Here is a 13102-nt window from a genome sequence, read left to right on the forward strand (position 1 = left end):
CTTAATCCACTGCCTCCTTGCATTCAGTGTTCTTGTAAAAAAATATTGTATAGCACCATTAGCACCTGAACAACAGTGTCCAAAATACCAGATCACAGAGTAATGCCAACTTGCTTCTTCATACTGTTTTCAACAGCAGACTAGTACCATCTCCCAAGAGCAGGTACTGGTTGTCAGACTCTTCATCCCCCTGCAAATGCCATTATTGTATGCCCGAGATGTTATCACCATATAGATCAGATCCTAAGCAGATGTAAATCAGTAATTCCCTTTAAGGAAAGGGAACTACATAGATTTACGACACTGGAGAGCCTGTCTTTCTGGTGGTCTTCCAACAGTTTTCATCTGAGCAAGGCTGCTGTGTATTTCTCTCCCTGAGCCATCTCGAGCAAGCCTCTGCACAACCTTAAAAAAAACCCCCTTTGACTGCATTAGCAGAATCCGTGTCATTATTAGAAAGCTCTGGTACAATCAGATTTGAGAGAAAAGATGAGGGATAAGACCAAGAATTCCAATTTCAAAGGTCATATTCATTTGGGCATCCTAAAGCATTTTGACCATTGCAAGCTTCTAGCTTGCATGTATATTTAGAGAAGACCAACAGGTAACTCTACCCTGAACTCTTCTGCAAAGTTGCCAGGAGCTCAGCTGTGCCAAGAATAGTAAACCTCTCTAGAACGTTAGGTATTTCACTTTTCATGCTTATTTACTGATACTGGTGCCTTCTTCCACTCCTGCTTCCAGTTCAATTGATAAAAAACGCCCACAAGGAAGCTCAGATATCTCCTCTTGTTCCTCACTTCGAATTTAAAACTTCAAGAAATTCCATGAAGGTGACTCAATTGCTCAAGCAGCACCTTAGCTAGGGATTTATTCCTTCTTTCACACCAGTAGACTTGCTCTTCATACAAGAAACCTCACCCAAATCAAGGAGCCGATGCTTTATTGCATCTGACATGTAAGTGTTTTACTCTCTATTGCCCATAGAGACATCATGAATGAGTGCCCAAGGTGTCCAGCATTACCCTTGGGATGGCTGGTATGTTTCTCACTGTTGTCAGAAATTGATTGTTAAGCCTTAGGCTGATCTGTGGCTTCACACATAATTGAAATAAACCAGCAAAAAACTTGCGCCCTTAATTGTAGCTTTGTTAGTGAAACTTCAAATAAAATATTTTCTGCAGCAGCCTGTGTGTTATGTTCCAGTTCAATGAGAACTCAGAAAAAGCCAAGTCTATAATCATATTCTTCCCTCCTTCACAGTGAGGAAGAAGTTCTCCCTAAATAACTGCCTATACTTACAGGCAAAGCCTTCTGAAATACTGGGATAGAAATATCATAATGCACTTGCAGAAGCTATAACAGAACAAGGCTGAACTGGTTTATGATTTTAGGTTCAGTTCCACCTGACTGAACTGCTTCAAGGCCCTGTCAGTCAGTGCAGGACCAGAGTTTGATCATCCGAACATCACCTAGATCACTCTTGAAGTTGCAAGGTGCAGATCAGAATTCTACCTTACCACTGCAAAAAGTGCCTTCAAGACAGGTATGTCAGGGGCTAGTCATTTGTATACAAGGTGTCTTGTCCTCTAAGAAAAAACAGTCTTGAAGAGGAAAAGAGCAAAGAGGACAGACAGATTACCCTAACTACATTCTGTTACATCAGAGTTATTGACCATGCACTCAAAAATGAAAGATGGCAAAAAGATGCCAACTGAGAGAAATGCAAAGGGAGGCAAAGAGACTCCTGCCATCTACTGAACACAGCTATACGTATTTCAGGGGTTAGGTACTAAACTCACCAACATATCAGACATTTTCATCTTCAAATATGATATAAAAAATTAGTATGTCATGGTGAGGCTGCATTTCATCTCCCAAAACAGCTCTTGAGGTTACAACTAGTCAGTCCTTGGGGCTCTGCCTCTAACTCTAGAACCTTGTGTCTAAATACAAAGTTTCCATATTTATTTGTGCATCCTGTTGTAGAGACAATGGAAGGTTCACCTCCATAAGACTGGAAATCACCCTGTTGCAGATCTTGGAAGCCCAGCAACACCAGCACAACAGAGTACTCATGAGAGGCATTCAGGAAGAAGGAAGTCAAAGCAGCTGTGAGCAAGTACTCGCTTAGATCACCTTGGGCAGAACAATCAGCCATTGGGAAACAAGAAGAAGGCATTCAATAAACTCCCTATGGGCTTTTCAGCTTTATAATGCATCAGGATTCATTCCCTCCATGTTTTCTAAAAGGGAGAAGCCTGCATCACTAACCTGGATTATGTTAACCAGGTTTTAGACAACTCAAAGCAACACAGCAAGTTAAACCAGGCTCTGAATCCTTACCTGAAAGGCCAAGACAGTAAAATAGGAGCAAGTGAGGCCTACTTATCTCTGAAAGCACCCTGGAGAGTGTCTGCAGCTTTCTAACCAGTGGAAGCGTTGATGGATGAGACAAATACCCCTTGCTGGAAACTTAGATGTGTGCCAACAAAACCACACCTTGCTGTGAAAGATCATGGTTCTCAGACTGTGCAGCTGCTACGTCAAGTGGGACTTTTTCAGCGAGTCCTGATGTTGGGGAGAAGAATGCATGCCTTGGTGTGAACTCCTCCATTTCATTCTCTGACTAAGGTGGGACAAGGCTTCCCCCTTGGGCTTGCAATACTTACCTACCAGGTCCTTGTTCTTCACAGGTCAGGGTGGTTCTTCAGCTGCATTTAATGTTTCTTGAATAATTACTTAGTCATTTAAGCTTAATTCATTTTGCCTCAGACTTGTAGGAATACATTTCTATTTCATCTCCTCACAGACTACTTTTAGACTTAACTCTTCTCAGGTCTGTCTTCCTTGCCTGAATCCTGTTCTGTTGCTTATGCAATGTGGAGTTAGAGGGATTTTTTGCTAGTTGTTTCAGACATCCTTTTTAAACTATGGAAATTTATTCTCAAATCCAGTTTCCAGTTAGATCAAAAAGTTTAATTAGCAGCATAAACTACAGCACATATACAGGCTGAGAGGAACAAATCCTTGAGCTCAAAGGCATTCTTTTACAGCAGGGAATTCAGCCATGAGGGCAACTTATTACAATAACAAGGTAAAGCTGCAGTTTCACTGACAAATAGGCCAAAGGGCTACAGGACAGCCCAGTTCTTGCACTGCAAAGGCTTCAGCTGTCTTTATTAGGCATTTCTTGTGGAGTTATAGCTAACAGGCTATGGTTTTTAGTGACCTCACTATGCTAAGTCTGCATTTGACAGTGCAAGGTTTGGGCATGGTGAGATCTTTCTGCAGAAGTATACCGCCTTATACACTTTGAGCTGGAAGGTTTCATTTTTTTAGTAGGTGTGTAGATTGCAGCACCAGTTATACCTTCGAGAATTCAGAGATCACTTATTTCTGTTCTGTAAAGCAGTAAGCACAAAGTGAAAGCTTAAAAAAGCAGGAAGCTGTTTGTGGACCAGGATCTTTGTCTAGACAGCAGCTTACAGCACAAGACATCATGACTGCCTTCTAGCCAAGCGCAAGCATTGCTAAGATAGCCAAGTGGTTTGTGCCTGGAATTTAGTACTCCAAATCCAATCTTCAAACTATCTGCCCATTTCAGAATTGACTCAAAACTACCTTAAGGCTTATTCTAATCAGAGAATATTCTTCTAGGAGCAACTCAGCTACTAGTTTTATTCATTTTAAGAAAATTTATAAATCTGTATTAATTCATGGTCATGAAGAGCCTTCTCTTATTTTGTCATATCTCTTTAGACACTTCCTTGCAAGCTTTGGTTGACTCCTCTGGAGCTGTATCATTTCCTCCAGCCACCATTTTCCAAAGGAACTGAAACAAGAGATTAAACATAAATATGATTAGCAGCCTCAAATGATACTTAGAATTGAATAACAAGGTAAAATACATGAAAAGAAAGGGTAAAAAATCTTGTGCACCTATGGCTGAGTTGCAGCTGTTGCTTGTGATGCGAGATCCAACTCAGTCAAGTCTCTTCTCCAGCACTAAGGTTTAAATCTGCTTTGCATCCACAGTTAACACATAGTACAGGCTTTTGCACATGCTGATGGCATTTAAGAATGCCAGCCACACAAGCTGCAGAGCTACACAAGTCCCAGGTGTACATCACAATACCTGTACACTTGTTCCCAGGATGGCACTTTGCACTGGTCCTTCACACTAAGCCTGAACAGGGGGAATTGTAGCATTGTTTTCAAGACACCCTGCTCAACAGAGCCTCAGCTGCTTTCTGAAAACCCCCCCCCCCTTTGCTATTACAGCAGTTCCTCCCCTCCAAAAGCTGCAACACATAGGAGAGAATAACTCCAAGTCCCTGGTCTAAGCATTTTTACAACCAGGACATTAGGACAACACAGCAATAGCCACAAGCACATCAACCTGGGGACACACACAACACCCTAAGCAGATTCTCATGACTCACCAAAGGCTGTCTGAAGCCCTTTCTTTCCAGGAATTCCTTAAAGGCCTGTGTGCTGTAGAGCTGTGTGACTTCTATCTCCTGAATTAATTTCCACAGTAGGTCAAATTAAAACATGCACATTTCATATTTATGTACGTTTCACATGCCTAAAGAAACCACGCAGTGTGTATCTGTCCAACTTTCATGAAAACTTATCAACCAATACATATTTCAACTGCTAACAGCTCTAACTAGTTCAGATTTCATTTTTGCTTCTAAAAGCAACAAGGTTGCTTTGTGAACATGAAATTGGTTTTATGAAATTATAACCTATGGTCCATAATCTGATGTCCTGTATACTACACAAAGTCATTTCCCCCAGCAGCTTTGGCAAGCGTCAAGGCAGGAAGAGTTATTCTTATTTTCTAAGTAAGCACACCTCCTCTCACTAATTTGCAGTCTATTTGCAGGAAGAGCTGAACAAAATGAGGTAGGTTATTGTTCAATTGTAAACTTTTCCTTTATTTTTAGCAGCATCAACTATAACCTTTGCATTTATGTTCTTCTGAGCTCAGCTGTTCCCAGGCATCCTCCCTGCCAAAATTACTCCTTTGTCTTTTTTCTTCATAAAACGGGAGCAACACTTGTCATCAGCTTACCAGCCTTTTGCATGTGTCATGGTTTTAGTCACAGCAACTCCTCAGTTTGACCTTTGGAAGGACTGCCCTCTAGAGCATTAACAGCGTTTTTTTCCCTTTGTACTGTGTCCTAAGTGTGAAGGTGGAGTAATTATTTTTTTTAATAAAGTGGAAACTAAACCTACACCTAAGGCCAGCAGCTGAAGAACCTGCCTGCTCTTCAAACTCCTCCTAACAACACCTTGTGCCATAGCTGAATCCAGCACCTTTGTCAAGGTGGGTATTGCAGGACAACTAAACCAAGATAAGCACACCCTAGAACATTCTTAAAAGAACTAGATAAGCACAAATCAAGCTTAAATAGCTGTTGCACATTCGCCTTCTGGGGCTATTGTCCACATATTGGTGCCATGAAGCCACAGGCGAATCCAAGTCAATGAGCCTGTTTGAACCATGGTTATCTCAGCTTGGATAACATGGTCTGTTCCACATCTGTTTGCGGCTGCCAAGTACAATAAAGTGCCCAGATATATCCCTGTGAGAAAATCTCATAGCTATGTCACAGAAGAATGATGCTACTTTTGACTTTCACAGTACGTTTTCAGATCAGTTCTTCACACTCCCAAGGCTATTGATTGTGGCCTCTAGTTCTTTTAATGGCTCATTTGCTTTCTGTTTTCTCCAGATCAAGGATCAAGGTACCATGCTCCATATCTGATCTTCTCCCATTTTGTTTGGGAAGGGACCTGCAAGAAAAAAAAAAAACAAAACCAAACAAAAAAACCCAACCAAACAACTATTGCAATGTTCTTTCATCATCTTGGCATTTGGCCCTCATGCCGTAGGCAGTACAGACCATTGCAGAACCTGAATGCCACCTCTGAAGGGTCTACCAGGGATGATCTTGTACCCTACAACTACACAATATTTAGGCGACAGCTGATGACAATGACTAGCAATTTTTTCCCTTCCCTCCCTGCAACTCCCCTCCAAGGGAAACAGTATTTAAAGGTACTTCTGGAAATCTCTACCCTCAAGTCATCTGGCCATTTCTTAAACTCACTTTTGTAAGAACCTCGGAAGGAAGCATGTGAGGTTCATACTTTGGGAGCCAGAGGCTCCACCACAAACCATCCAAGCAATTAGATCTTTATCAAGTATAAATGCGGGGTCTCTTACCTTAACCTGGCAGGGCAGGCTTCTTAGGTAGTGAGAACTTCTGACAGCTAACCGTGGAGGTGAAATGTCCTGGCTCTTGAGCTGCTTTGTTTCCACATCGATGAATTTCACAGCATTGAAAAGTGAAAGGACAGTGGCCTCCTTTTCACAGCTGGTGTTGAGCAAGCTCATGAGGGTATCTTCATCAATATTGCAATTCCCTCCACCCTGGAACAACCACCCCAGGAGAGCCAGAATGGGGAAGAAATCAACATCTCCTTAGTAGTACTTTCTTGCTTCGGTTACCCCCTCCTCGCCATCTATACTACTGTTAACTCTGTGTCATAGTTTCAGCTGATCTACAAGTACACTTGCATTAGAATCATCACAGTGACAAGGCAAGCACAAAGACAGTTTGGATCTAACAGATGCATCGGTGTATTAATTTCATATAAAAGGGGACTGCTACAAGGTGAGGCAGTTAAATGGTTATTTGGACATGGATGGCTTCCCTGGGGAAAAAAAAAATGTTCTGCAGCAACCTTAATTAGTAATTTTGTGTAGCAATATTTATTCCTTGCTTTTCATTTTAGTGGGCTGAGCCCTATTAGTCCCAACAGGACAGAGCTGTGAGTCAATGTTGGTTTTGACTTTGGCTGTCAGATTTGCACATCCAGAGTCACATTTTTACTTCTTGAGTCCAAACACATTTAGCCTAAAAAGTAGCAAATAAGTCTGTAGAATCAAAGAAAGCAGGTAGTGGCAGTTTCGTTTTACTTACCAAAGACATAACTCAGTCACAAAAATGCTTGGTTGCTCGCTTTACATGTTCATCATGGGGAAAAAAGTCAGCCAGTGTGGCCTCCTTTATTCTTGCTGCTACCTTCTTGGGAAGCTATGCACATGGGTTTTGACTCGAGACTCCTTGCCACTGGAGGTATTAATGCAGTACAATGTGAAACACCCTTTGATTATCTGCTGTGGCAGCTGTCACCAGTCAACCTGCCACCTTCAAAAACTGTAACTGTATGCATCCATCACTACATCTGCCTGTCATTATCAGAAGTGCTTAGGAAAGAATCAAGTGATAGCACTTACTCTGACTCAGCTAATTCAGCCTGCAAAACTAACCACCAGCAAAGCTGTCTCCTTGTGATTTTGAATCACTCAGCACCAACCACGACTAGTCTCTGAACAGGGTGGGATATCAGTTAATCAGGATCACTGAGGAAGTCAAAGGAACCTATCTTTTAATGATAACTACTCCCATGACAGACTGATGTAACTTTTAATTAAGTGCTTAAATTAATTTTTCCACTCATCTCAGAAGGGGGCATTCAGAGCCATTTGTTTTGCTGTCTTCATCTTGTGCTGTACTCACTGTACTTGTGTCTTGGAAGCTCTTACTTTGCTTTGCATGTCCTCCATATGACCCAGCACCTCCTGACCAGGTTGGTTCTCCTGTTCATAGTCACTGTAGCCAGCTTTACTCTTCAGTATCATGTCAGGATCCAGGACACCTGCAACCTCTCTCAAGATCTGCAAGCCAAGCAAAAGGACATCCTGTGATCAAAAGCAACCTCATTGGAGGAAGTCTGCTTGGGGGCTGTGCCAAGGACTGCCCGACATGCAAGGACCTACACATCTACTAGCAGTTAAGGCAGTTCATAGTCCAGAAGCCTCAATTTACAGACCTTTTCCAAAAAACTCTAAAGCATTAATTGCAGCTCAGGCTGCTTGCTAAAACTGTGAATCATGCTTTAAGCCTAGTCTCTGCAATCTTCTATAGCCACCTGCTGTACCACATAGGAGGCTTGCCTTCAACTACTTTTAAGTTTCCTTCCTGTCAGTACAATCTCTGGTTTCACGATCCCATTGTCCCAGTAATCATAGCTTAAGATCAGGGAGAGCTTTGCTGTTGCCTGGTCTCATAGAACAGACACCCAATTCCCATCTTTGAAATATAGGGCTTCTCCCACTGAACCCATCTATCATCTTACTGCATCCAAGCCTTAGGTGAGTATATCCCTTTAGACAAGGCTAAACAATGCTAAGGCACTCCATTCAGTTCCCCATCTTCTTTAGCATAAAGCCTGTCATTCCAAAAGTCTCCCAGCTCTCCCCTGTTCCTTTTGAGAGGTACTAGAAGCAAAAAACTTAAGTTTTGCCACTGTATTTGGTCACTATCCACCATCCACAACATCCAAACAAGCACATTCTGGAAGTTCCCAGCTGCACAGAAGGTAATCTGCTACCTGTGCTTGTATGAAGCAGAGCAAGATCAAGAACTGGAGACAAGGAAGAGAGGGAAGATTCTGTAAACATGCTGAGAAATAAAGCTAATGAGATATACTTTGCTATCTTGGGTGCATTCTTAACAATTATGATTAGAGTTGCTTCCTGCTCTATAATGTCTATTTGTATCACTGCCTGTTCATAACTTAGCAGATAGCACATTTTCTGTGATCTGTTGATTCCTCAATTAGCCATTTACAATACTGCTCCATAATTAACTTGCCAGCAATTTGGACTGACCATCTAAATATAAGTTAACATCAATATTATTTGCCTTGTTTTTAGTTTGGAAAGAAACAGAACTTGGTGTGTGGTTTGAACTGACAATAGTAGCTGCCTTCTAGGTTAGTTTCCTGTTCCCAGTCTCCAAAGAAACAATGTTTAACCAAGGTTACAAGATGATTACCTTTGGGGAGGTGCTTTTTTCCAAGCACGGGTAGCACACTGAAGGATGCTGGCTCAGACAGCACTCTATCTGTGCAACATAATCCTTCCTGGCTTGCTGCAGCAGGCTGAGCTTGGAAAGACAGACCTGTGCTCTGCTACACTGGTTCCTTTTCTTTCATGGAGCTCTGGGCAAAGATTTTGGTGTGCTGTTCTCAAGGATAATTGAGACAGGCTGCTTCCTGCCATTAACAAGCATGTTATCAGGTGAAGGAGGAAAGCCATTTCTGAAGTCCTCTAGACCATTCTTCAGGAATATCCAGCACTGACCAGTAAGCAAGTTGGAGAATCTTGGTCTGCTTTCTTGAAAGCCCTTACAAGACATTCTTCCTTCTGTAAGCAAATTACATCATGCAGAGCTTAAAGGTTGTATTCTAATGAAAAATACTGGAGTACTTCCAGAGCACAAGTGGATATTCAGCTCCAGGTATGCTCATCCACACTGGCCAGCATCTTGCTGCTGTGCAGCTCTTGAGAAAAGCTGATAAAACACTGACAACTTGCATGAAGGATATACACTGAAAAACAGAATTTCGAGCACACAAAATACTGGCATTACAAAATTTTGTTTTTAAATAAAAAAAAAAAAATGTTATAGAGCTTCTGTTTCAAGACATTTTATACATATGCCCATTGCTTTACTGACAAAAATATTGTAAAACTGTATGTTCGAGATGACAAGTATTCCTCACTACACTTCATTTCAGTTAACCATAACTTGTCCAGCTTTCAGCCACTCCACAGTATTTACCTATATTGGCTTAAACAGTCAAATGGCAACTGACAGATGTTTTCAATTGGTACTTTCAGTGCCTTAGCAATACAGTGTAATACAGTAAGGTACTTGCTTGCTAAAGCATAGTAAAAGTTAATAGCCTAAGAGGTTGGCTTTAGAGATCATTAACATGCTTGCAATATCAAATAGTGCAGTATCACACATTTTACGCAGATGTATAATGCATATTTTATACAGATATATACTCAAGAATTGCTTAATCCTGAGGCAAAATACATTTTAAGAAGGTATTAAGAATTAGAAGTATGCATACCTGATATTTTACAGCTCTGACAGTAAAAGTACCTTAAGAGAAAAATAATATCTTACTCTATTTTTACTGATGTATAGACAGTTACCTCCAAGGCACTCCACAAGAAAATTCCCAGAAAATCTGAAAAAGGTGTAAAAAACCTGCAGAAGCTAACACTACAGCCGTGTTGCTTAGACAAGGAAGGCACTAGCTTTAAGTCCCTGCTGGCATAATACACTAAGCATGTTTGTAGCTGGTTGTTGTGGAAACCAGATTCACAACTCCTTTTCTGCCTAGAGCAAAAGCTTTCTTCACACACAGAAACATGTGGAGAACTCCTGGGAACTGCAGAGAAAAATATTGGAATTAGAGCAGAATTTTCTTTTGCCGCAGCAGATATCCTTATCTTTTCAACACTCACACTTATTTATGACTGAACAAGCAAAGGCTTTGCTGCTGCTGGAAGATGGTGCAATACACTGTTCCCTGTGCCTTTATGATGTGTTCTTTATCATCCCTGTTTAAGAAAAATACAAGCAGCAAACATGGGTCAGGTCTGGTGTTATCTCTTAACTTCTTGTGGGTTTGAATCATGACACAGACTGGTGGATAAATTCTAAAGGAATGACTTGGGACAACTGGAGTAGCTCTCTTTAACAGTTTGTGGAATACATTCTGCTAATTCCTCAATCAGTTCTCATTGCGCTGCCTAAGCCTATCAGAAAATTTATGTACCTACTGGAAGCTCAAATAAAACAAATTCACATAGGTGGCATCCCAGTGCCAGCAGACACTAGGTTGATATTCTTTCTAGCATTAAAGTCTCTTCGTGCACCCCAACATTCAAATACTGTCAGAATGTCAAGCAGCAGGGGACCTCTGTCTTGGGCTGTAACCCAGGGAAGGCAAAGCCCAAGTGTGACAGGAGTGACTTTTCCCAGAATTGGAAGGGTGGGGGGAATAGAAGCTTACAAATCTACAGAGCAAGACTGAGGAACTATGAATGGTTTACACTTAGACCATCAAGTGATCAGTTTGTTTGGCCTGAGAAAACACTCAAGAAAAAGACTAAATAAATCAAGTTAATAACATCGTATTAAATGTAGCCCACAAAAAACCTTCAACTCAGAATCCTCAAAAAGAAAAGCCAAATCTTACTAGCATCCATATACAGGTCAGAAACTAATCACACATAAATTAAATAAATCATACTTGGCACCCTTTAACACCACCTAATGATTCTTCCAGCGAAGTTCCCTATTATGTTAAATAACACATCCTACTCACAGCACAATTGATATACCCCACAGATTCCAACCCTAAAACAACCTAGAGTAAATGAAATTTCCAATTCTCACCTCAAAGAAAACACTTAACAAAAAAACAAAACAAAACAAAACAACACCCACCAACAAAACAAAGGAAACAGCCCTTTTCCTCCCTGAATTTAAGCATTCCTGGCTTGAGGAGCTCATGGAAATCAGACTAATGAGTGTGCAGGAGAGAAGGGGGTTGGGATATAAACACTCACATGGAGCTCGCCACTAGATTAATGCTTGCTTTTCTTTTGTAGTAGCTGAGAAAGTCATAGCAGCAGCAACAAAACCATCTAGTTTTGTTTCTTAATGAGCAGATTTTTTAATGTTTAAATGGTTGCTTTCTTAAAATTAAGGTAAGCTTATGGAATGGTTTTTGGATGTTTGCTCTGTTTATAGAAAAAAAAATGAGAAACTTTTCAGTAGCTTGTTTCCTTGCTTTAGCTAAGAAATTAGAATCTTTTTAAAAGGCTACCAAGTTAATTTTTACTGAAGAAGCTATAAAAACTTTTACACTGTTTTCTTATGTGAAGTAGTTAAGGTGTAAGTAATAATTTTATTAAACAAGCTGTATGATAGCTATGGTTGCTCTATTCACTAGATTTTAAGTAAAAAAATTAATTCAGCTTTTAGGCTTTTTCTAACCCTAAACAAAAGCTTTAATTTCTGTAGAATCAAAAGCTACAGTGTTGTTTTTACCAATCTACTAGGAAAAAAAATCCAGTAGATTGCTATGGATATTTTCAATGATGTGAGTAAAGTTGGTTTCTAACATGGTTGCTTCCAAAATTATTAGTCCTCAAAACAATTAAAGTGTTATATTTCATCAAGTTAGTAATTTATTGCTGTATTAGATCAGTTGACTCCTAAACTGATCTGCTTTTCTGATTCAGTTTAAGTAACAGCTGTATAGTTCTACATTCTCTTTACCACAAGTAGTTTGTGATGATAGGTGACTGAAGGGTGCTGAGTGAAAGTTCACAATCACATGAGATACTACTTCTGTTTCTTTTAATACTACGCTGAAGTCTTCAATAGAGCAGAGATGCCTGAAAGCAGAAACTAAGCATGCCAAGATGCTGATGAAACTAATCAATTTAAAGATCATTATGTGAAATACTAATTCTTTTTTCTTAGCCCTATTGTCTTGGCTTACATTTTAAAGTGAGCTCTATCAGTGTTTAGTAAGAACAGCAGGTGACAGAAAGCAGATGGTTTTTTCTTTACTCTTTAAAGAACTAAATTCCTTCATCCTCAGGTTCTAATGCCTACTATCAATGGCAGTATCCAGCCCATCAGGCTTAAGCTGTGCTCTTGCAGGTGTCTGTACTTGAAGTGAGTGAAAATGTGTGTATTCCCCTGAAAAGATGTCACATGTGACTCTGAAAAGGAAGCTTTAAATGTGTGTGTGTATGTGTATATATATATATATATATATGTTTATTCCCATTCCCCCCCCCCCGACTTGCTGCGTGAGTGACCAGAAGATGTGTTAGACCACAGTTAGAAGTCTACAGTGTCGCTACCAGTGGCAAGTGGCCCGTCAGCTTTGCACAGCTTCCTGTTCAAATGCTGAAGCTGTACTTGGTTTTCAGCACCTGCAGCATCAGTGTCTGACAGCTGGAGCGTGCCTCAGCAGGCACTGTGCCTAAATGTGCTTCCTATGCAGGAGCCCAATTGTTCTAAGGGTTTGGGGAAAGCCAGAACTAACCTGAACCAATATTTTCAGGTTGTTACAGGCAGCCAGTTAGTGAATATGCTCAAGTGGTTACAGCTGGCTGTGACTTTCTTACTGTCAT

The sequence above is a fragment of the Psittacula echo genome (assembly GCF_963264785.1).
Source record: "Psittacula echo genome assembly, chromosome: 1".
Taxonomy (NCBI): domain Eukaryota; kingdom Metazoa; phylum Chordata; class Aves; order Psittaciformes; family Psittacidae; genus Psittacula; species Psittacula echo.